Here is a 24,201-nt window from a genome sequence, read left to right on the forward strand (position 1 = left end):
TTTACCCTCCAGCCTTTGGGGTCCATACACATTCGTAACTAGGTACATTTCCTTATCTCCCACTGGCTGAATGACCACTGAAAGATAATCTTTAGATGCTTCGACATCTATCATATCAATCTTTTGGGGGTTCCAAAGCATGAGAAGTCCTCCTATTGTATTCTCTGCTTTGACTTCTAGGAACTCCAATCTATTGAGCCATTTACTGTGAATCTCTTTTACTTTTTGAATGGAACACTTAGTTTCCTGAATGAAGATCACATCCGGGACTGCTTGTTTCATTCTGTTACTTAATAGTCTTTGTTTTCTTTTACTACCTAGACCTCTTATATTCCAAGAAGTGAACTTCATTATTAAATATTTGTAAAGGAGTAGTTGGATAGGTCTTTCATCTTACCTGAATCTATCATTAGCTTTCCAGATTCCATCAATAGCTCGTTCTATTTTTTCTGTCCTCTTTTCTTTCCTAGGATTCTTGGTGCTAATCCTGGTGTGACTATCATAGCTTTCACTCCCTCACTACCCTGTTTTTCATTTTTCCTTAGCTTTTCAGATTCCTTGTTCTAAGTTTTCCAGATGAATAACTATTGTACTCTGTGGAACTCCTCTTGAGGTAAAAAATCCACTCCCTCTTTGGTTCCTTGTTTCAAGAAGCCTTCTAAATCTAGATTCTCTTTCTCCAGAATTTCCTGCAGTTCATGATCCTCCATCTCCATATCGCTCTGGGTCATTTCGTGATCCATTTCTAGTTCTACATCACTCATCATATCTTCTTTGTGTTTATTTTTGTTTTGTTTTTGCTCCACATTCTCTTCTTTTTCTTCCTCCATTGGACTGCCTCCTTGGACCTGATCTGCTTGTTCCATCATTTCTTCTTCTTCTAGGGCTTGAAACCTATTTTGACTGGCCTGATGCTTTTCTCTCTGAGGTAGTTTCGGTCCCTGTTTGCTCCCTTTTCCTTTCTGGACTACCTTATGAAAGCTTTTTGAATCTTTCACGATGTTAGTTTTACTTATGTTTCCTGTTTTACTGAGAGGGAAATCTCTGAATAGGTGACCATGCTCATGGCATTTACGACATCTGAAAGGGATGTGTTCATAATCCACTGTTTGTACCCATTCTTCATCCAGCACTTCCAATATTACCTCATCCGGCAGGGCTCCAGAGAGGTCCATCTCCACACATATCCTTGCAAAGGATGTGTATTTTCCTCTTCTAGTGGCCTCAGAGGCTTTGACAAAACGCCCTAGCTTATTTCCTATGGTAGATAAGGATTCCAGTTGCCAATAATCCAAAGGCAAAGAGTAGAGTCTTACCCAGACCGGAACCGAGGTGAAGGTTTCGTGTTCTAGGACAAAATTCATCACCCATGGTCACATATATAGGCCTGCAGCTGCGTAAAAGTAGGGCCCTCCTTCAAACACTCTATCCTTGTCTTCAATATTTGCAAAAACTATAGTAAAGAATCCTTTTGATCCCAGGTGAAATTCTGTGCTACCTTTTGGTTTCCAGTTGTATTTAATCCATGTTTGTAAAGCTTTTTTAGTGGGCCATAATCCCATGAATTTACAAATTATTGCATACGTCTACATGTGGTCCCTGTGCTCCCGCAGTGCTAGGTCATTCAATACTACTCTGGGCGCGATTAAGGTTTTGGTCTTGCATGGTCCCTTTGGTACTTTGTTTTTTATATTTTGTTCATTGTCTTCTTTCTTGTTATCTTTAGTGTAGTTGTTTTCCCTGGTTTTGGCGCCATTTTTTCCCTCTTCTTTATCTCTCTGCCTTACCTCTTTAGAGGGATCTCTGTCCTCCTCAACGGGTTTCTTGCCTCTGCCAGCCACTATCTGCTTAAAGGAGGGAGTGGAGCTCCCTCCCTTGCACCCCTCCATGTAGAACCAGCTTTGAAGTTCGCAACCCTAGCTCACTGGTCCGTGCATTTTTCAATCATGTTTTCACCCTCAAGGTGAGCTTTCATGCATTTTTCAATTCCTTGTGCATCACTCCTCTTATCAACGTTGCTTTGCACCTCTCGATGCAATTGCTAAGTTATATATCCATCTACCATACTGAATATGGAAATCTCTTAGTAATTAGATCAATTTGACATTTGACTTTCTATTAATATATTAGAAATTATGTTTTAAATATTTGTAGGATATTTATTCACTAAATTTAATTTTAAAAATAATTTTTTTAATATTGAATAATTTTCTTTTAATGTACTATTTCATTAATAATATGAATAAATATATTATTCACATATATGAAGCTTTATTTCATTAACAATATCAAATACATTATTCACATATTAAAAAATAATATTTAAGCCGATAGGCCTCCCTTTGAAACAGACTTTCGTCGTCCATATTCGGCGGGCTTCTGTAGTGATTTCTATTTATTCTCAGCGCCGAGAACTTCCTGCTTTCCTGCTTTCCGTCAATTTGGTAGCATCTGTCCTCATTTCTGTTTATTCACAGCGCCGAGAACTTCCTGTTTGGTAGCATTATTGCTGGGTGGCATTAATGCTCAACACTCTCGAAAACCCAGTTATGCGGTCCCTGTTTTGCGGTGCACACATTCGTGGCTTGAAACCCCTGTTCTGCGATGCACGATCAACAAATTTGTGCTTTGGAAACCCTGTTCTGCGGTTTCCGTGCTTCCATGACCTTACCGGCAGCCTCCTTGGATCAAACTTCATCGACAAACAGACAGCCCTGTCATTGTTATTCTACTTAGAGCTGTTTCTATGTTTGCAAAACTGCAGAGATTTACTGGGAACTGCCGTTTGGTAACATCGATACATGGATGACTAGTGCCTCTAAGACTGGAATGTTTACTGAAATCAGAAAGGGTGAGGACAGTGGGACCAGCTTTTGGTGATGTTGAGATGCGATAGTGAATGACATTTCAATTGCTTTGATTTTGCCTGTGGTTAGGTGCATTGAACAGGTGTGAAACAAAATTGCAGGAGGATATGCTCTGTTCATGCCTGTTTCTGTGAACTTGGAAAAAGTTAGATGAACTGGGTAAGGCAAGCTCTACATTTGCCAGTGTGGGTTTGTTGTAAAATGATAATATTCACCAGGTTTTCTTTATGTCATGAAGTAAATTCATGAAACATTCCAAATTGCCATCAAGGTGTAGATATTCCCCCTTTTATACTCATGGTTTTTGACGTGTTTGGACTGGCGGTATGGCCATTTTACATGGGGAATATTTTCTGGAGCTCATTATCATCTTTCTACTTGGCCTTACTTCTGGTAGTCCACTTATCAAGGTCTTTAACCTTGAGGATATGGAATTGAAGGAATCTGTTGTCTTGAATGGTTTTTCTGGAATTCTTGATGATGGGCAAACTGGAAGTAAATGTGACATTGGAAATTCATCCTGTGGTTTTCATGACATGAAGAAATTGGTTTTATGTGAAGACGAATTGAAAGGGATTGGGTCATTGAATATGACTTGTCAGCTTAATACTAGCTTGCAGTTTGATAATGATGTGCTGATCACCGGAGAAGGCAATTTAGATATTCTATCGCATGTTTCTGTGGGCTGTCCATCTGCAGGTTGTCTGATCAGTATTAATATCTCAGGGGACTTATTATTGGGTGAGTATGCATCTCTTTTGGCAGGGACATTGATCGTACGTGCAGGAAACTTGTTTTTACAAAATAATTCTTTCCTGAAGACAACTGCATTAGGTGGTGCACCACCCCACCAAACGAGTGGAACACCACTCGGTGTTGATGGTGCAGGTGGAGGTAGAGGTGCTTGCTGCGTTAAGAGTGATGGCAAGGATCCGGAAGATACTTGGGGTGGAGATGCTTATGCTTGGTCTACTCTTACGAAACCCTGGAGTCATGGAAGCAGGGGTGGGACATTAAGTAGGGAAGGCGAATTTGGTGGTGGGGGAGGTGGGCGTGTCAAGATTATTGCAAGGAGCATTTTGAATGTCAATGGAACTATTAGTGCTGATGGAGGAGATGGAGGATTGAAGGGTGGGGGAGGCTCAGGAGGGAGCATTATTATCCGTGTGCCTAAATTGTAAGTTAACTCTATATTTTTATGCCTGCATCAGAATCACCTAAAGCAGTATTCTCTGCATGTACATACCTTTCCCTCTCGCATTGTGGGTGTTCTGTAAGAAATAATTCAACAAACACAACATATATCATATGATACATAGGGACATTACTTATGCCAGATTTTATGTCAATGTTGTGCCGTCTATTTGATCAGTTTTTATTGATGTGATGAGCATGTATAGTGATATTCACCAATTCCAACATAATGAAGTTGCAGAAATCATTTAACGAAATTTGTATGTAAAATACTATATGTTGATTTCTCCCAAGCCCTCCCCCACGCCCCCCCCAGTATTTATTTTCTGTATCAATTTACTGTTTTGTGAGTGAAGCTTTCAAGTAACCTTTTTATTGTCTTTTCTTGTCGTGTTTTGTTCCTGTGAAATGCAAATATTGAAAATATTTTTAAAGATCTAACAAGACTGTAATGGGATATCATAGTCTTGAATCTTGATTAGATCAGTGTAATTTTTCTGTTGAGCAGTATTGCAAATATCTCCAATTTCTCCTGAGTTTTTCAGGTTGCCAATTTGTTTGATGGTTTCAGAATTCTTCATGTCTAAGTTTATTCTTGTTGATTTTTTATGATATGTTCCTCCATATTTCTGCTAAGTTACTTTCTGGACCTTCTGCGATATATCCCCTGAAATGATATTTGAAACAATGCTATAGAGTGTTCAAGGATCCGGGAAATACATTTTAAGCTTTTAACTTCCAGTATAAGTGCCATGGATTAAATAAATGTCTTTTAATTTTCTTTTGGGACAAAAAAGGGGCTACTCTTTAAGAGAATACAATATTATATCAGAGTACATGACACAGAGTTTTCTGTAAATAACTGATAATGAAGCTTGTTTGGCACTAAGAAGCCTTCACTTATATTAGAGAGGCATTCTTAAATGGACATAAAGATAAAAGCTCCATTAAACTTGTGGTGGATTTAGTGCTAGAATTGTTTTTGCCCATAACGAAGAAATTGTTTCATTAATTGGTGTTGAAGAGAAGGAGTACTTTTTGGTCTACAACTTGTTACTGAGAGGAAGTCTGGAAGAAACTCTTTATGGTATGGAGTATGCCAATTTCCATGCATTTATCATGTTACGTCCTTGGAGATTTTTATTATTTTTTAGTGTTAAGTGTTGTTCCCAGTTCTCAGAAAAAGTTGGGTTACAGGAGGAAAGGACAAGCCACAGGCTCATTGGAAAGATAGGCTGAAAGTGGCCATTGGAATTGCTGAAGCTTTGACTTATCTGCATGAAGGTTGTTCTCATCCTATCATCCATAGAGATGTGAAATCATCTAATATTTTGCTTTCTGAAGACTTTGAACCTCAGGTATCTTGATCTTTGTGAGAGAAACAAGTTCTCAAGCTTCTGTTGAATTGTTTGTATTTTTTGGTTGGAGATGTTATAATAAGATTTGCTTGATCATTAACTAGCAAATCAGATCGTTAACTAAAGATATTCTATGAATAGTTGTCAGATTTTGGGCTGGCCAAATGGGCTTCAACAACATCTGCATATATCACATGTAGTGATGTTGTAGGTACATTTGGGTAAATATCCATTTCTTTCTTTACACCAGCTCTTTCCTTAGGAAAATAAATGTAATTTATAATGAAGACTTCATAAAACTAGCTGCTATCATATTTCAGGTATCTGGCTCCAGAATATTTCATGTATGGCAAGGTTAATGAGAAGACGGATGTGTATTTCTTTGGAGTAGTTCTTCTAGAGCTAATAACTGGAAGAAAACCAATCAATGACAAGAATCCTAAAGGCCAAGAAAGCCTGGTTATGTGGGTAGGGCTCTAGTGTCCTTGCTTGTTTTGTATTTGATAATTTTGGATTCTTTTGGTTTCTTTGTCTTGGTTCAGAATCTTAATCTCTTGTAAATTTCAAAATTTAGGCAAGGCCATTACTGGCAGCTGGCTCTGTAAAAGAACTTGCAGATCCACTTTTGGAAGATGCTTATGACATGAGCAAGATGAAGAGAATGGTCATTGGTGCAGCATGTTGTCTGAGACAGGCAGCTCAGTTTCGACCTCGAATGAACAGAGTAATTACTCTTATTCTCTTTAGTTGCGTATATATGTTTCAGTTTCTGATCTTATGTCAAATTTAGTTGCTTGAAGACATTTCCTTTCCTATGAGGAGTTAGTGCTAGAATTTTTTTGCCCATAACGAAGAATGGCACATGAAATATTGAGTTGATATCCTTCTGACATAGAGTTAAGGGTGTTTAGATCTAGTGTTTAGGGTTGTAATCTAAACATTTGTTCAGTAGTTCAATTTGTAAAATCATCACCCTTAAATAGGTTAGCCCTAAATGCTGATGGTGGATTATGGCAAAATATTCAAAGCCTCAATTGCCAATAACCTCTTTTTCCATTAATGAAATATAATATTCTTTGAATATTAGCAAAAGAGGTTACATCATATCTCAAACCAGAGCTTCAGTATGCAAATTACCCCTCCCTGAATAGGCAAGAAGAGCCAACATACTCCAATATCAAGAGAGTATATATCTTTCCTGAGAATCACTATCCTAGCTGAAATCTGGATTGTAAGAATTGAATCGAAAGCTTTGGTTTCCCCAAATAAAGTGGCTTACCTTTGCATTAAACTGGCTTTGTTAAATTTCAAACAATGGATAAATGTTAATGTAAGAACGTGAACTTATTCTTCCTCGTTGTTTGTTTGTAACTTATTATTGCAGATTTTGAAATTACTACGAGGAGAAGGAGATGACCTACCTTATTGGACCAAGAGGCAATTGACAATCTCCATGGAATTAGATGAATTGATTGAGGATGAATCTAGAGCAAACTCTGGGAGTTGTGACATCCAAACTCATCTATCACTTGCAATGCTTGGAGTTAATGATGATTTGGTATCAAACAACAGTCCAGATCAAAGTGTAGATCTTGTACATGAGAGAAGAACCTTGGAAGATTATTTCTATGGACGTTATAGCCGTTCAACAAGCTTTGATTGATTTAAATCTACTTCTCTGAGCTTCATAATTTTTGTTACTCCTTGCTTCTGTAAAAGCTTTAGTATTTTATACTCGGTGTATTACTGTGAGCCATTGTCACTACTTAGTTGTGTTGAATTTCAATCACTCTGCATATTGGTTGAAGCTGTGTCTGAAGTTGAGTGTAGTCCATGTAAAATCCCTTGCCAATTCCTTGTATAAATGTGAAAGCCATTAGTGGTCACTTGTTTTAGTGACCCACTGGTGCTCACTAGAGCTGAAAATTTTCTTGTCCTTGCCTTTGGAGCAATTGTATGTATGTGGAAAGAAAAGCGATTATGATATCGCTATTGATTTGCCAAACCATTGTTATGTACTTTTTCAAGTCTGAAGATGTGTAACTTGTGGTTTAGCTTGGTACATTCTCTTGTATACCAGTTTAATTTGAATTTGTCAATATCATAAGCCCAGTAGCAATTTAAGTGTATGTCTGCATGGCAGAACTGCATTAGGCTTGAACTTTTCTAAAATTAAGTTGTATTTAAAGAAATATGGTGTCCAAAAAGCATAGAACTCCAAACATCAAATCTCTTTTCTCATTGCTCCTTGTAGGATTGAACGAACATCTCTTCTATAGAAATTCACCAATTCTAATTTAATAATCCTATCGACCTCTCTTTTTACCTTTTGGGACAGTTGCTAGTAAATATATCTTTCATATATAATTATTTATAAAAATCTACCATAAAATTGGGTTATTCGTCATTCGTGATGATATGTTATAGTTTTTAGGCTTATGCATTCGTAACTGAGATAAACTTAATCTATAATGAGTCAAAAAATAATATTAAATATATATTTATATATATAATTATTTATAGAATTTTACTATAAAACTGGGTCATTAATCGTGATATGTTAGAGTTTTTATGTTTTATTTATTAGTTTTCGGAATAAAATTAATTTATAATGAGTCAAAAGCCTATTTATGTATAATGATTTTTTTTAGAAATTAATTATTTATTATAGCTTGCTATAATTATTTTATTTTATTTATTTATTAGGTTTATGAGTATTGAGATGACTAGTATGTCTAACTATGAATTTTATGTCAGGATTGGCTTGTGCCACAAGACCGCCTGAGTTTTGCCCACTAAGTTTCGAACCAACAAACTTTACACAATGGAGTGCCTTAACAAAACACCCTATCACCATCTACTCTACGCCCCATAAGCATTATAATTACCTTAATTATTACTAGTACAACCACATTAAAAATATTAATGTGGTTGATATAGCCAAAAACTTCATAAATATAATAAAAAAAACTATTGAAACAAGAAGAATGCTTTACTAATACACATAATTACCTAATTAACCATGTATAAAAAGGTTATGGGTCAACTTTAACTTAAGAAAAAGAAGGCATTACACATCTTATTGTAAAATGGATCATTTTTCTAAATAAAATTTGCTTATATATAAATGAATGTTATAAATAATAATGAGGAACTTATCATGAAGGGACTTATTAGAATTGGAATAATCTCAAATCCCTAGGAAATTGGTGGGTGGGAGCGACGTTGCATGAATCTAATGTTTTAAATTTATTAAAAATAATGGATCATTTTGATAAATAAAATTTGCTTATATATAAATGAATGTTATAAAAAATAATGAGGAACTTATCATGGAGGAACTTATTAGAATTGGAATAATCTCAAATCCCTAGGAAATTGGTGGGCGGGGAGCCACATTGCATGAATCTAATTTTTTAAATTTATTAAAATTCAATGCAACCTAACAAAATCTATAATAATAAGAAGCCTTTGCAATTATGAATTATTGTAAAATAAATTTATATCAAAAATATTAATTTCATATTAATTATTTAAATTTTAGTAATTACTAAATATATTTTAAATCAAATTAATTATAAATTAATTATAACACTATTGACATATCCAACAATATATTTCCATAAGAAAAATAAATAAGATTAAACCAAACTAAAACATTGAATTTACATATGTAAAATTTCTTAATATCTAGTATTGTCGTAAATTCTATAAAAATTATATGGTATTTAAATATCTTAAAAATATCTATTTTTAAAATTCTATGGTTTGAACCTTTGAACATGGTCAACTAAGGTCTCTATGATTAAGTATGATCAACCATAATGGTCAATCAAGATATTTATGGTTGGATATGGTCAATAATGGTCAAGCCTCTTCAACTATGGTCAACCCCATCAACTCCTAATGACCAACCATGATTAGAACATTTGAACATGGTTAACTAAGGTCTCTACGATTAAATATGGTCAACCATAACGGTAAATCAAGATATTTATGGTTGGATATGGTCAATAATGGTCAATCCTCTTGAACTATGGTCAACCCCACTAACCATATAAATAGTAAACCTGGTCAACCTTGATCAACCCTAGAAACCCTTGTGAACCATAGTCAACCATGGTCAATGAATCCACCCCACACACATGGGATATAACTAGCACAACAACATTTACTAATGTGGTTGATGTATGCCAATTGACTATATTCTCCACCTTTTATAATCGAAGTATGATAATGGTATTGATTAACTTATATCAACTACATTAGTAAATGTAGTTGTGCTAATATCTATAATTATCATAATTTATATAAAACTAGATTATACTTTATATTTAAAAAAAAACATACTAATCAAAATATGCGGAGTTGTTGATTTTTTCCACTCTCTAATTAGGAGGCACCAATTAGTGGTTGCCTATATTCATGGCTTCAAAGTCACGGGAAAGTGTATTTTCCTTTATAATTTTTATCTATTCACAATTGATTAATATCATAAAACTCTGTTTGTCTATAATTAATTAATATTACTGAGACAAAATGACATTTTCATCGACATCTAGTGATACAATCTCAAGCAAGATTGTTATTTTTTGTTGTTTAAAACATTAAATGAATAAATGGATTCAACACCATGAAAAGCCCCTAGAACACTCTAATTTTATAGATTAAACAACCTAAACTAAAGTTTTTAAAAATCTCTACATAATTTTCATTAAAATTAACTAGATAAATGCTCAGAAAAATTTCATTTCATCTATAAGTTATACTAGACCCAAAGTAAATGGATGATAAATATTATTAGGCTTCAAATCACTCTAATACATCACACTATTTAAAAAAAAAAAAACCTTAATTATAACTTTATTTTAAATTAATATTATTAGTAATTATTAAAAAAAAACATATGAATTAACCATATATACTATTTAAAATAATATGTAGCAAGATTTCCAATCACAAAGATTTTCCCCCACTTTAACATGGAGTGATTTAACCTGTAAATAGGTTTTTTTACAATATCATGAGACATTACCATGGCTTACTAATTCCAATTGCCCAAGAAACCATAAGTTAAGTTCATAGGATACATGTTCATGTGGAATGTTTTTTAATTAATCAATTTAATCTAAAGGGGAAAAATGACATAACTATTTTTAATATAAATCTCTACATTTGATTTGGGACTACTACTTAAAATATAATATTTTGTGGAGGTTAAATCTATAAAATCGGCCTAATAATTATTAGTAATTGAATTAAAATTCTAGAAGCCCTATTCCAAAATATACACATTTTTTAACCTAATTAAATTCCACTAATAAACATCTTTATTAAATTGATCGGTGTGTCTATTTCGAATAAGGTTTCCAAAATTTTAATTTAGTTATCAATTATTATTAAATGATTATTTTAAATATGCCATACAAATTCATTATTAATTAATACATTCAATTATATAGATTACAAGTATATCATCTTCATGTATATGTTGACATATATAGTATGGATATTTTTCATCCATTAGGGTACACCAATGCAAGCCAAGATTTATGATATATATGGATATGCATGAATGCTAGGATCCTTAAACCTGTACCAACATTTTGACATCCTAATTTTAGGGATATGTCACTTTCTCATTTAAAATATAAAATTAACATTAAAAAATGTGAAAAATAAAAAATTATTCTCCACAATTATAAAAAATATTTAAGGAAATTTCATCGTTTAAATACCAAATCATTGTAGAAATTTTGAATAATTTAACACATATTCACAGAGATTATCCTGATCATACAATTATAAGCGAAACATGTATAATACATAATCTCCTCTACGTTGATCATCAATTTACAGAAGCAGAAACATTCACAGGCACGCATAGAAGCATCAATCAAACTCATTAACACAGTATGTATCCCGGGGAAAGCATCTCGCTAAAAACCCCACACTATCTGTATATTATATTGATTGAATCATGTAACATTACAAAGTACAATGCTTATCACAAGCAATCCAGTACCAGCTCCACTTGTTACACACAATACAGCTCAGATTTGATCTCCAAATCTCCCCCGCTGCTTGCCTGCCTCCACTGCTCAATACCTGCTCAAGAACTGATGAGAATAGCTTCCCAAACTTGATTTTCACCTGCAAAATAGTCACTCACTCTTTGTGTACGTGAGCAAAGGCTAAAATGTGGGCCAAATACGTGAGCAAACTCATTGGCATACTCAATCCCTTGATTGTGCAAGATCTGATGCACAACTATAGTCACAACTGATAGCAATCTGATTCTCTACCACTTGTCCCTGTTGAACTGAACATGCACTGACATGCAACTGAGTTAACTGATGTATTCTTTAGTTGTATTATGAGTTAATAATTAGTTTAACAACTCATCATTAGTCTATCTGCAGTTAGACTAACTACAACTAGTTTAACTAAGTCAAACTGAAAACAACTCCATCAATTGTACCTCCAATCCACTAAACTCAACTCACTGGAGTTCTAACTGAAGTCATGCATGCAACAACTCAACTGACTCATAAGAAAAGCGTATTTCCTTCTGACAGCTGCATGTGCCACCTCTGTAGCTCAAACTGAATTGCTCCAAGAGAATAAGATCAAGTTTATAGTCCAAATATTATTGTGAGGTAATAATATTTGACTTTTCTATTTTTGACAGCCAGTCTAAAAATAGACTTTGATCACTCACACTGTGATCACTCACACTTTCATCAAAAATAGAAGTCCATCTATTTTTCCCAACTTGATCAATCATCCATAAACATAGACATGATCCATATGTCTAAAAATAGACATAGTCTAAAAATAGACTTGCGCCAAAAATAGCCTGCGGGCCCACTTAGTGAAGGCGACTCTTTTCACTAAGCTCCATCATCTTGTTGCAATCTCAACAAGAATTTCTTGTTGCACACTTTTCAACACTCCCTCTCAACAAGAAAGGCTTCCTTTCAAACCTGATCCTGTAACTCTGGAATGTTCTCCATGCAACACATCTAGCCGGTCCACTTGCTCTGTCATCAAAGTCTCTGATTGATATTGCCTCTGTCGATTGAAACTCTGCATCTCTGTGCTCTTCAGTATCTGACTGCTCTAGCCTCTGTCACTTTGATCTCTGACTGCATCCGTGCTGCTGCTGGTTCTATCTCCCAGCATTGCATCCGCACTGCACCTCCCAACTGACCTCCCTGTTGGGATAGAAACATCCTCTGATGCTGAAGCTCTACCTGCTGCTGACAAGTGCTCCCTCTCTGACATCTGCGCTACTGCAACATCTCCATGCATCTCGCACCATTGCACAACTCTCTGTGCCACCTAGCACTGTGCAAAACACTTGTGCCTCTCGCATTGCTACAGCCTGCTAGCTATGCGCTGTCCTGGGATTCCCTGCACTGTCTCTCTCTCTGCCGCTCCATCCGCATCTGTCTCTACCCAATCAGTTAGTTCCTGCTACTACACATCTGGGGCTCCCGTAGCAAGGTCTCATCCAAGAGGTTGGGTACCTCAAGGATCCTGCCCCTCCTCCTTGGGACAATCAATCCACATCACCCCACCTCCTACCTGGAGGTATGGCTGCATGCGATCCCTCAGCCCACCTGGCTTGAAGTTTCCCCCTACTGGAGGTCTCTGGATGAGTAGATGTCTCTACTCGATCTCCTTTCAGCTTCCCCTGTTGTGGCTCCTCCACAACCTCCTGAAGCTGCTGCACCAATCGTGGCTCCTCCACAATCGTCTGAGACTTCTTCTGGCTCTGCATGTTGAGAGGTAATATACGCTCCCTCTCAACCACCAAGTCTCCATCAGTTGCCTCGCTGCTCAAGGCTTTGCATGCATCTTGAACCTCAAGAGCATACAGGTTCTTGACCCGTGAACCAATCTTCTTCACCTGTCTGGTGATGATGTGTCTAAGGAAAACCTTTCCCTTACTGAAGACTACATCATAGCCTCTGTCTTCCAGCATCGCGATCGACACCAAGTTTCTCTTCAGTCCTGGTACATACTTGACATCGGTCAAGGTAAGGCGAGCTCCATGCTCCCTCTGAAAAATAACCGTGCCTACACCTAAGACACTATACTTCTCATCATTACCCATCCCTATGAGTATCTGGAGATCTTTCTCCTCCAAAGTACTGAACAAACTTTTGTCACCGGTCATGTGGAAAGAAGCTCCACTGTCAAGAAACCAACCACTTCCCATCATGGATGAAACCATGCATGCGAAGAGTGTGAAGTCCAACTCAAACTGTGAAGCAAGTGAGGCTGCCTCACCTTCAGATCCTTCCCCGGATCCCTTCTTGGACTTCTTCTTTGGGCAATTAGTAGCATAATGACCCAACTCATGACAACGAAAGCATCTCAACTTCACCTTGTCAACCTTCTTCCCATCATTGGAAGAACTGGATTCGGAAAGAGAAACCTTCCCCTTCCCCTTCTTCGCCTTACTCGCTAAGGCACAGTTCTCCTCATCCTGCATGGATGAAGAACTATCTCTGGTGCTCCGTCTAATCTCCTCCTGCATCAAATCCGACCATAGTCGTTCCCAATTTGGCAGTTTCTCCCTTCCATTCACCGAGTCCTGGTAGCTATGCCAACTCTTAGGAAGGTCAAGGAGTGCTAGACTCACCATCCTCATCCGACAGTCACCCCCACACTTCCCAGCTCATCCCGGCATTAGATGAACTTCGTGAGATACCTGGGCATACTGTCTCCATTCTCACACTGAATGTTTCTGAGTTTTTATCTCTTGCTTTGGAATTAAATTCGAATTCCACCAGCTAAAAACTCAACCGCTTCTGATCTAGAATTCGTGAGAACAAAGTATTTCTTGTACAAAGATCGACTGTATGGGCATTCGCTAGATATCTCACCTTCCAAAAGAAGGATGAATCCAGAGGCTACCTGGCCCGATTACAGACTCTGCCTGAAGAAATAAAATGTAAACACTTCCTGAATAGTAGATCTGATGATCAATCCTCACTTGATATCCTGTAAAAATCTCTTCTACAAATCAAGCAGCTCCGATACCATGTAGAAATTTTGAATAATTTAACACATATTCACAGAGATTATCCTGATCATACAATTATAAGCGGAACATGTATAATACATAATCTCCTCTACGTTGATCATCAATTTACAGAAGCAGAAACATTCACAGGCACGCATAGAAGCATCAATCAAACTCATTAACACAGTATGTATCCCGGGGAAAGCAACCCGCTAAAAACCCCACACTATCTGTATATTATATTGATTGAATCATGTAACATTACAAAGTACAATGCTTATCACAAGCAATCCAGTACCAGCTCCACTTGTTACACACAATACAGCTCAGATTTGATCTCCAAATCTCCCCCGCTGCTTGCCTGCCTCCACTGCTCAATACCTGCTCAAGAACTGATGAGAATAGCTTCCCAAACTTGATTTTCACCTGCAAAATAGTCACTCACTCTTTGTGTACGTGAGCAAAGGCTAAAATGTGGGCCAAATACGTGAGCAAACTCATTGGCATACTCAATCCCTTGATTGTGCAAGATCTGATGCACAACTATAGTCACAACTGATAGCAATCTGATTCTCTACCACTTGTCCCTGTTGAACTGAACATGCACTGACATGCAACTGAGTTAACTGATGTATTCTTTAGTTGTATTATGAGTTAATAATTAGTTTAACAACTCATCATTAGTCTATCTGCAGTTAGACTAACTACAACTAGTTTAACTAAGTCAAACTGAAAACAACTCCATCAACTGTACCTCCAGTCCACTAAACTCAGCTCACTGGAGTTCTAACTGAAGTCATGCATGCAACAACTCAACTGACTCATAAGAAAAGCGTATTTCCTTCTGACAGCTGCATGTGCCACCTCTGTAGCTCAAACTGAAGTGCTCCAAGAGAATAAGATCAAGTTTATAGTCCAAATATTATTGTGAGATAATAATATTTGACTTTTCTATTTTTGACAGCCAGTCTAAAAATAGACTTTGATCACTCACACTGTGATCACTCACACTTTCATCAAAAATAGAAGTCCATCTATTTTTCCCAACTTTATCAATCATCCATAAACATAGACATGATCCATATGTCTAAAAATAGACATAGTCTAAAAATAGACTTGCGCCAAAAATAGCCTACGGGCCCACTTAGTGAAGGCGACTCTTTTCACTAAGCTCCATCATCTTGTTGCAATCTCAACAAGAATTTCTTGTTGCACACTTTTCAACAATCATTATATCAATGTATGCATTATATTTTGTAGGGAAAGTAACATGTCACTACCAGAGAAACATAAATTTTACATAGTCATACAAAACTTCCATTTAAAAAAATGGACATTCGTAAGCTAATTTAATTTATTATAGTTTATTTTATTGGAGTATATTCAAATTAGTTGTAAAAGTAAATTGAATCATTCATTGAATTTTTAACAAGCTTACCAAAAAAAATTCTTGCACAAGGTATCAACTTTTGTTTTTATTTTTATTTTTATAGTCTTTCAAAATAAATTGCATTTTTTGATTTTTTGTTGTGAATATATTACTATGATCCTTATCTCACTTCACCTCCCACCTTTCCAATATATTCCTTTGAATGCAATGATGTTGGATTAGTGTAGAGTATTGATTGATTTTGCACTCTGGATTTTAGTATTATGTTGATTGTCCATGTGTTATTTTAACAATGTTCACTACTCTTAAACCTTTTGCTTAGTCATTTGTTTCCTCGATTATTTGATTCTCCATTGGTTATTCATACATATGGTTGGTGGTGTTCCAATTATTGGGTTTTCATTAAGTGCACTTAGACCTATAGAAACAATTGTCCTTCAATCTCCATTGGTCATGCATGTGTAGGTTCAACAAAAATTTTGCTATCAAGATATCCATAACTACTCTGAATGATTATCACCTCACTCTTACTTCCTCATCTCTTTCTTAATTGACCATGTGTATGGATAATGAAATTTTAGTTTTTGATATTTCTTGGTAATGATACCCCCCTCAATATTTGATATCCCATTCCCAAATCACCACTCTATTGAAGAGTTTGTTCAACACATGGTGTTTTGTCATTCACTCTAACCTCTATCCTCTCTACATCATCTCCCATTGGTAAACCGAAATATTTTTCCCAATTGTGTCATTGATCATCCACATGTAGGGTTAGTTTAACTCCCACTATCATACTTTGCTAGCATATCGAATGTTAGCAAACTTGCTACATTAAACTAATACTCTAATTCTTGAGTTCCCTCTTGTAGTCCATCAATATTACCAGCACTTCCCCTCTGATTGGTACACCTTTTTTCCCAATGACAATTCTATTTTCCTACATTGTTACAATTCCATGATATGTCCTCGTCCCTCCCCCTCTAATGCAGGTCCATACAACATGGTAGTGTGACATCTTCTATCATTTCCTCTGACCTGTCAACAATGTCACAACTATCTCCATCTCATGTTCTCATGTAAAATGGGCATATTATGTATCATTGACTCAAGAATTCCTTGCATTCCTCACCATATAGATCAAATTTATAGGTCTTTCTTCGATTAAATAACCACAAGACTACAAATTGCACCAACAACAAGCCATGACTCAGTCCACATTCCTTCGAGGTTTCCTCCATGAATGTGGTAGTTATTTAAAACATCAATTAGACTCCAAATATTTCCAAAGGGATGTGATATCCATAGTAATAACACTTATGGACATGGAAAATCACACAATTAAATCCTCTACTAGGCCCAATGTAATATTCAAATGAGTAAAGAGCGTTAGGGAATATATGTATCCCCAAACAAACAATGCTTTATGAAATATCTTGGGATTAAAAGTTTCAAAATGTGATGTACCCTTAGCGAAATATTCTATTCCTTTCCCATAGAGTTCCAAGTATTTGGAAGGTTACCCATCAATAATGCCACCTTCACTAAATCCACAAAGTTTAACCCCAATTTTCGAAGCCACTGTATATTACCTACACCTATCCTGGAGTTTCTATCAGTTAGGCCCAAGAGTAAGATCAAATGGTGGTGATGCCACTTTGGAAATATAAGAAAAAATGGGAAGAAATATAAGGCTAAGAATTCTCTCATAGATTAGGAAATGTTTCATCGGAGATTATCACCTCACCTAAAGTTATCATACCAATAAAGAAAGGGTGAGAGGGGTTTCATGCCCTCATACTTAATTCAAAATGATTGTTTTAAGGATATGTTAGTTGTTTATGGGCTCAACACATCTTTAACAAAGAAAAATACTTACATTCACGCATGAAGCACTCCACTTAAATGTGCATTATACCTTATCAATTTCTTGGATTCAACCATTGAGGGACATAAAATCATATTTTCTGGGCCCCAAAGATTTATAAGTGATCATCAATTTAAGCATCATAAATCTAGGTGGCATATTGAATCAATTTCACAACATTCTCTTGCATGTCGATCGACATACCTAGCTTAAGTCCTCCTCCAAATGTAGAATCTTATGCATCAACATGAAATTTAGTGATTGTGGTATAATAGGTTGTAAAATGAATACATTCAAGAATTTCACTAGATAGGAAAATGTTAAAAATGCAACAAGAAATTCCTAATTTAATTTTCCCTTCATTAAATTATGAGAAATTTCAATTAAAATTTCAGTAGAATACTTGGAGGTAGTTAACTGAGGTGAAATGGTTCTTTTCACTCAATTAGCTCAATAAATTCAAGTAGGAGACACTTGAGTTCAGTTCTACATGATTGATTTCTAATTTCTAGCAATCTGTTTCAGCTACTTTGAGTTAATGTCAGTGTAACTAGTTCTCACTGATAGTGGAACTAGTGGAGGTCAAGTTAAGGGTGTGTTACCTTTTTCACATTGAGTGATCATCCAGTTAATTGATCAATCAACACAAAATAATTTTTTCATGCATAGAATTCGAGTTTCCAAGTTGACATTGGAGTTCAAGGGCAATGTACTATCAGTTGTAAACTATTCCAAGTTTTACATCTCATGCATGCAGTCAGAGAAGGACCTATAAGAATTGTGCAATCGAGATTGAGCAATTCCTTAAATAATAGGGGGCTAATCCCTTGAGGAACGACGCAAGGAAATAGGAGCTCAGAGGATCAAAATTTTGGCTAAGTATTGACCAAGGTCAGTTAGTCAGGCAAAGGATAGAAGATACAGGTGTAGGTTGAGCTCAAGCTTGAGCAAAGCATAATGTATTCATCTAGATTCTTCGATTAATGAAATACATATAATAAAGGGTTTTTAACAGTTTCTCTCCCCTAGCTAAATCTATGTGTATTTTTGTTAAATCTTGATGCATGTTAATGATTTGTCTTCTCGATCATGAATTTACTTCCGTAGATCAGTAGAGTATATTCTAGACTTATGATTTAGAAATTTTCATGAGCAGTTTAGAATGTACACATTAATTTCTACATGGTATTAGCATTAGTTTCACAGTAGGGAAGATATTATGAAGTTGTCATTGCAGGAGATTTGAATTTGAAGATCATTGCTACAAGTATTCTCCAGGACTAAGAAGATGGATTTCAATCGACTTAGGCTTGAGTATGATTTGGAAGGAACCACAAATCTTTTGGCATGGAAGATCCGCATGGAGGTAGTATTCAATGATAATGGGTTGCTAGAATACATCAAGATAGATGTAACAAACCCCCAACATCTGATGCCCAGGATCTTGCTTAGTGGAAGAAGGATGTGGCTAAAGAGGGGAGCATCATATTTTCTTGAATCTCCATGGGAAGGAGACTTTGTTCGTGATGTGGAAAACACTATCAGAGTTTTTTGAGAATAATAGTGACCACAAGAAGTTGGCACTCAAGGAAAAGCTTCGAAGTATTAAGATGGAAAAGAATGAAATAATTCCACACTACCTGAGCATGTTTACATAACGTCGTGATGAAGTTGGCTAGGTCATTGTTATTGTTCCTGAAGAAAGCCTGGTAGGTCTAGCCCTCGACCTTCCCAAGAGCTGGCTTAGTTATCAAGATTCGTTAAATGGTACAGAAACACTAACAATATGGGAGTCGTTATGGTTCGATCTAGTATAGGAGGAAATAATTTGAATCAAAAGAGATGGGACTTCATTCAAGGGAGAGGATGAAGATAACTATTTCTTGGATGCAAAGGAAAAGAAAGTTAAAGGGAAGAAATCACAATCCAAAGTAGAATCTGGTGAAGGGGAAAAGAACAAATACTTGTCCAAAATCAAGTGCTTTCATTGTCATGAACTAGGACACTATGCCACGAAATGTCCACGCAAGAAGGAAAGTAATAAGTTTGTAGGAGGAGTAGGAAGTGAAGCCTTGGCTTAATAATTCAAACTTGATTTTACCCTCATTTCATGCATGACAAGCCTAGTGATGGGTAGTGTGTGGTATCTTGACAGCAGTGCCTCATTTCACTTGACAGAAACAAATAATTTTCAGTGACTTGGAGGAGAAGGATCTCCAGATGCACATCGAGATGGGAGATGATGGAAGGTATAGCACGACCAATATTGGTATAGTTACTTTTCAGAGGGAGTCTAGCTCCCCTCTTAGGCTCAAAGATGTGAGTTTTATACCAGGTGTGAAGAAGAAACTAATTTCTGTAGCAGCGTTGGAAGACCATGGCTACAATGTGATATTCAACGAAAGGAATGTTTTCTTGAGACACGTCACCAAGGGACAAGTGAATTAGATCAAAGTTAGAGTGAAGAAACTCTACAAATTAGATGTATAATATTGTGTAGCATTGAGAAAAAGAGTAGAGAAGGTGTAGAGCCAAGATGTCAGCGAATTATGGCATAGAAGGCTTGGCCATTTGCATCATGGAACTTTGAAGATCATGTAACATATTTCTACATGCCTCCCAAATGGATCGTTAGAGTAGCAAGATACATGCAAAGGGTGTACATTGGGCAAGTACACAAAATCCATCTTCAATGATCAGGACAAGAGGGTGCATGAAATCCTTGAAAGGATCGACTCTAATGTATGTGGACCTTTGTTAACAAGTTCCAATCTCAAGCATAGGTATTATGTTATATTTATAGATGATTTCTCATAGAAGTGTTGGATCTACTTCATGTAGAAGAAAGACTAGACATTCTCAAAATTTATTGAGTTTAAAGTACTTGTTGAGAAAGAGACTATAAGGAAAGTGAAGGCTCTCAGGAGTGATAATGGTGGTGAGTACGTATCGAATGAGTTTAAAAATCTATGTGCAAAGGAAGGAATTTGATGAGAGCTGACAACACCTCATAACCCACAATAGAATGGGGTGGCTGAAAGGAAGAACAAAAGTATTGTGGGAGAAACACAAATAATGTTGCATGACTAAAGCATACCACTACACTTGTGGGCTGAAGCATGCAACACAAAAGTCTATTTGTAGAACAGGATTCCTCATAGGATTCTTAGCGTGAGTACACTAGAGGAAGCGTTTCTAGGGAAGAAACCATATGTGTGACACTTCAGGATCTTTGAATCATCACTTTATAGTCATGTTTCCAAGGAAGCAAGGAAAAATCTAGAGCCTACAATAGAGTTGGCATATTGGTGTGGTATACTAATACACCTCATAACTATCATGTGTACTTTCCATCCCTCAGGATGACAACGGTCAGATGGGATGTGAATTTTGATGAGGAGAAGTCAATGAGGTTTTCTCTTGAAAGGGATCTTGGGTTGTAGCCTGATTAGGAGCTTTTGAACCCAAATGAAGAACCTCAGCAAGTTCTGGAATAACCACAAGAAAAGGAGGAGATACTAGAGACATTCACTCAAGAAAGACATCCATAGAAGGAAGGAAGTGAACAAGGGAAGCTAACATATTATTGCAGGATGCTAGAGAGAATGTGGGAGCACCCACATCACAATGCAGGTAGAGGAGGTCACTGGATCAGTACACTAGCTACATGGCTTTGATGAGTGAGCTTGTAGAGAGAGATCCATCCTCATTGAGGAAGCTACAGAGAAACGACTATGGGTTGTTGCTATGGTAGAGGAATATGATTCCAATGTCAAAAACAGTGTTTGGGAAGTGGTCCCAAAACTAGTAGACAAATCAGTGGTTGGTTCAAGATGGATTTACAAGGTAAATCATGCAGCATATGGGTGAAAAGAGAAATACAAGGCTATATTTATGGCCAAGGGGTTCTCTCAAGTGGTTGGGGAATTGACTATGAGTAGACCTTTGCTCCAGTAGCAAGGTACTCATCCATTAGGTGATTTCTAGCACTGTCAGTGCAGATGGGGTGGAAGACCCACCATATGGATGTGAAGACAACATTCCTTAATGGAGTTATTGATTAGGAGGTCTATATTGAATATTCATAGGGGTTTGAGACCTTTGACAGAGAGTCACATGTGTGTAGACACAAGCGAGCGTTGTATGGACTCAAGCAAGCACCTCGTGCTTGGTATACTAGGATTGAGAGCTATCTCACCAGTTTGGTCTTCACTAAAAGTGAAGCATATGAAAACCTTTATCACATTGTGGTAGAAGGTAAATGATTGATTATTGTGTTATATGTCAATGACTTCATGCTTACTAGTGATGAGTAGTTGATTAGATCTTTCAAGGAGGACCTTGCAAGAGATTTTGAGATGAAGGACATAGGACTCATGCATTATTTCCTCAGTTTGGAAGTATGGAAATGATATGGGGATTTTTTTCTTGTCTCAAGGCAAGTATGTCAATGAGATACTAAATAAGTTATGCATGAAGACTATCAAACCCATGGACACTCCTCTAGAAGGTAACTAGAGGAAAGAGGATGTCACTTCAGGTGAGGAAGTGGTAGCTACCATTTACAAGAAGCTTGTGGGTTCACTTATCTATTTGGTGAACACATGACCAGACATGTGTTATGTAGTTAACTAACTTAGGCAAGCACTACTCAGTTTGGTATTTAGTACAAACAGACAAAGGGAGTGAAGTTGCAAGGCTTCACAGATTCAGATTGGGAAGGGAGCCCATCAGGAAAGGAAGAGCACATCAGGAGGAACTTTCATTGTTGGGTCAATTACGTTTTCTTGGTACAACGTGAAGTAGAGATATGTTGCACTCAGCAGAAGCAGAAGCAGAATATATGGCTACAAGTTGTGTAGTCAATTTACTATCCTAAATTTCTCTACATAAATTATCAATCTGGGTATCATAAACTAATGAAGTGTGGTGCACTATATGTGCTTAGTTAACCCTTTTTCTTACTTCGTTGTTTTATAGTTTATGTTTTTTTTTTGGGGTTTTGTTTCTTATGCTTAAAGAAATTAATATAAGAAAGAAAAGCTATTTTCTAGGTGAAAATATCTAAATGTTAATGGTCAACTAAATCTAATTACTTTCAATGTTAAAATGTAATTTCTAAAGAAAGGAAAAAAAGAAACAAATCAAAACTTTGAACAGTTAGATTAATCTAAGCCAACAAAATTTCTATGAAATGCAAGCAAAATGATAACAGCTAAATGAAGTGTTTTATCACTTTGCTACACAATTTTGGGAGAACTACCTCCTTGTGATAACATTTTGAGGGATCCAATACTTCATTGTTCTAAGAAAAAGTAAACAAAAAAATGCAGATAAGGACTCATTCATAAATGAAATACTTCACCACTTAGTGAAACAAGGTCTTTCGGAAATATTCACTTACAACATAAGTTATTAAACTATGGAAAGAAAATACAAAAAATGTAAAGGAAAACTAATCTAGACTCATTCATAAATGAAATACTTCACCACTTAGTGAACCAAGTGCTTTTGAAAATATTCACTTACAACATGAGTTATTAAACTATGGAAAGCAAATACAAAACATGTAAAGGAAAACTAATCTAGACTCTTTCATAAATGAAATAATTCACCACAGATTGAACCAAGGGCTTTCGGAAATATTCACTTACAACATGAGTTATTAAACTATGGAAAGAAAATACAAAATATGTAAAGGAAAACTAATCTACTGTGTGCTCTAATGTTCCAACCACCAATTGGAAAATATTTTTCTTGGACTATTTTGATAAGCATAGATTACACGGTTAGATAAATCTAGAACAACCGGTTGAACACACTTGCATGAATTAAACTTGCATGAATGGAAAATATAAACTATCAAACTTGAAAGCAATAAAATGACATACTTGAATGAAATCAAAGCAAAACTACAAAATAAAATCTACTCTACCTTACATTCTAATATACTCCATGGCATCTACTTCAAATCTCCTTCCATGTTGAGAACATCAAGGCTTTATTCAAATTCTTCAAAATTACAAAGTAACAAAAGTTCTCCAACACTACAAAAGCTCTAAAAGCTACAAGAGCTTCCAATAACTCCAAAACTACCAAGCTCTAAGCTTCAAGCTAACAAATGAAGGAGAGGTATCTCCTATTTATACAAAAAGATGAGAAGTCATCTCATTAATGAGAGTCCATGAATCTCTCCCTCTACCTCTAGAGTTCTAGTCAAAATAGGAAATGATAAGACACATGTCTTTTTAGAGTTTCAATACAAATAGGAAATGTGACACAGATCCTCATGATCCCATGATCCTCTCCACTCAAATTCGAATTTGGCCTTAGGGTGCCACATAAAAGTCTTCTAGAAGCCTTCTTTTGACCTACACATGTCAACAATCTCAACCCATTTGTTAGGTATAAGCATATGCAAATTATTTTCTAATTTTTAACCACAAATTCACTTTAAAAGGCTAAGAATTAATAAAGTTTGGAAAAAT

The 24,201-nt window shown here is 36.1% G+C and overlaps 1 pseudogene across 1 annotated transcript; it reads left to right on the forward strand.

Annotated features, from left to right (window-relative positions):
- Positions 1–3,762: 3,762 nt before the first annotated feature.
- On the forward strand, positions 3,763–7,082 carry LOC149176288 (protein kinase STUNTED pseudogene; annotated as a pseudogene). Its single transcript, XR_016258348.1, has 6 exons — positions 3,763–5,148; positions 5,259–5,419; positions 5,561–5,640; positions 5,740–5,887; positions 5,994–6,143; positions 6,804–7,082. The product of XR_016258348.1 is annotated as a protein kinase STUNTED pseudogene (transcript).
- The last annotated feature ends 17,119 nt before the right edge of the window (positions 7,083–24,201 follow it).

The sequence above is a fragment of the Pinus tabuliformis genome, chromosome 4_1, assembly GCF_031772625.1.
Source record: "Pinus tabuliformis cultivar Carrire ecotype Pingquan chromosome 4_1, CPIR1, whole genome shotgun sequence".
Lineage (NCBI taxonomy): Eukaryota > Viridiplantae > Streptophyta > Pinopsida > Pinales > Pinaceae > Pinus > Pinus tabuliformis.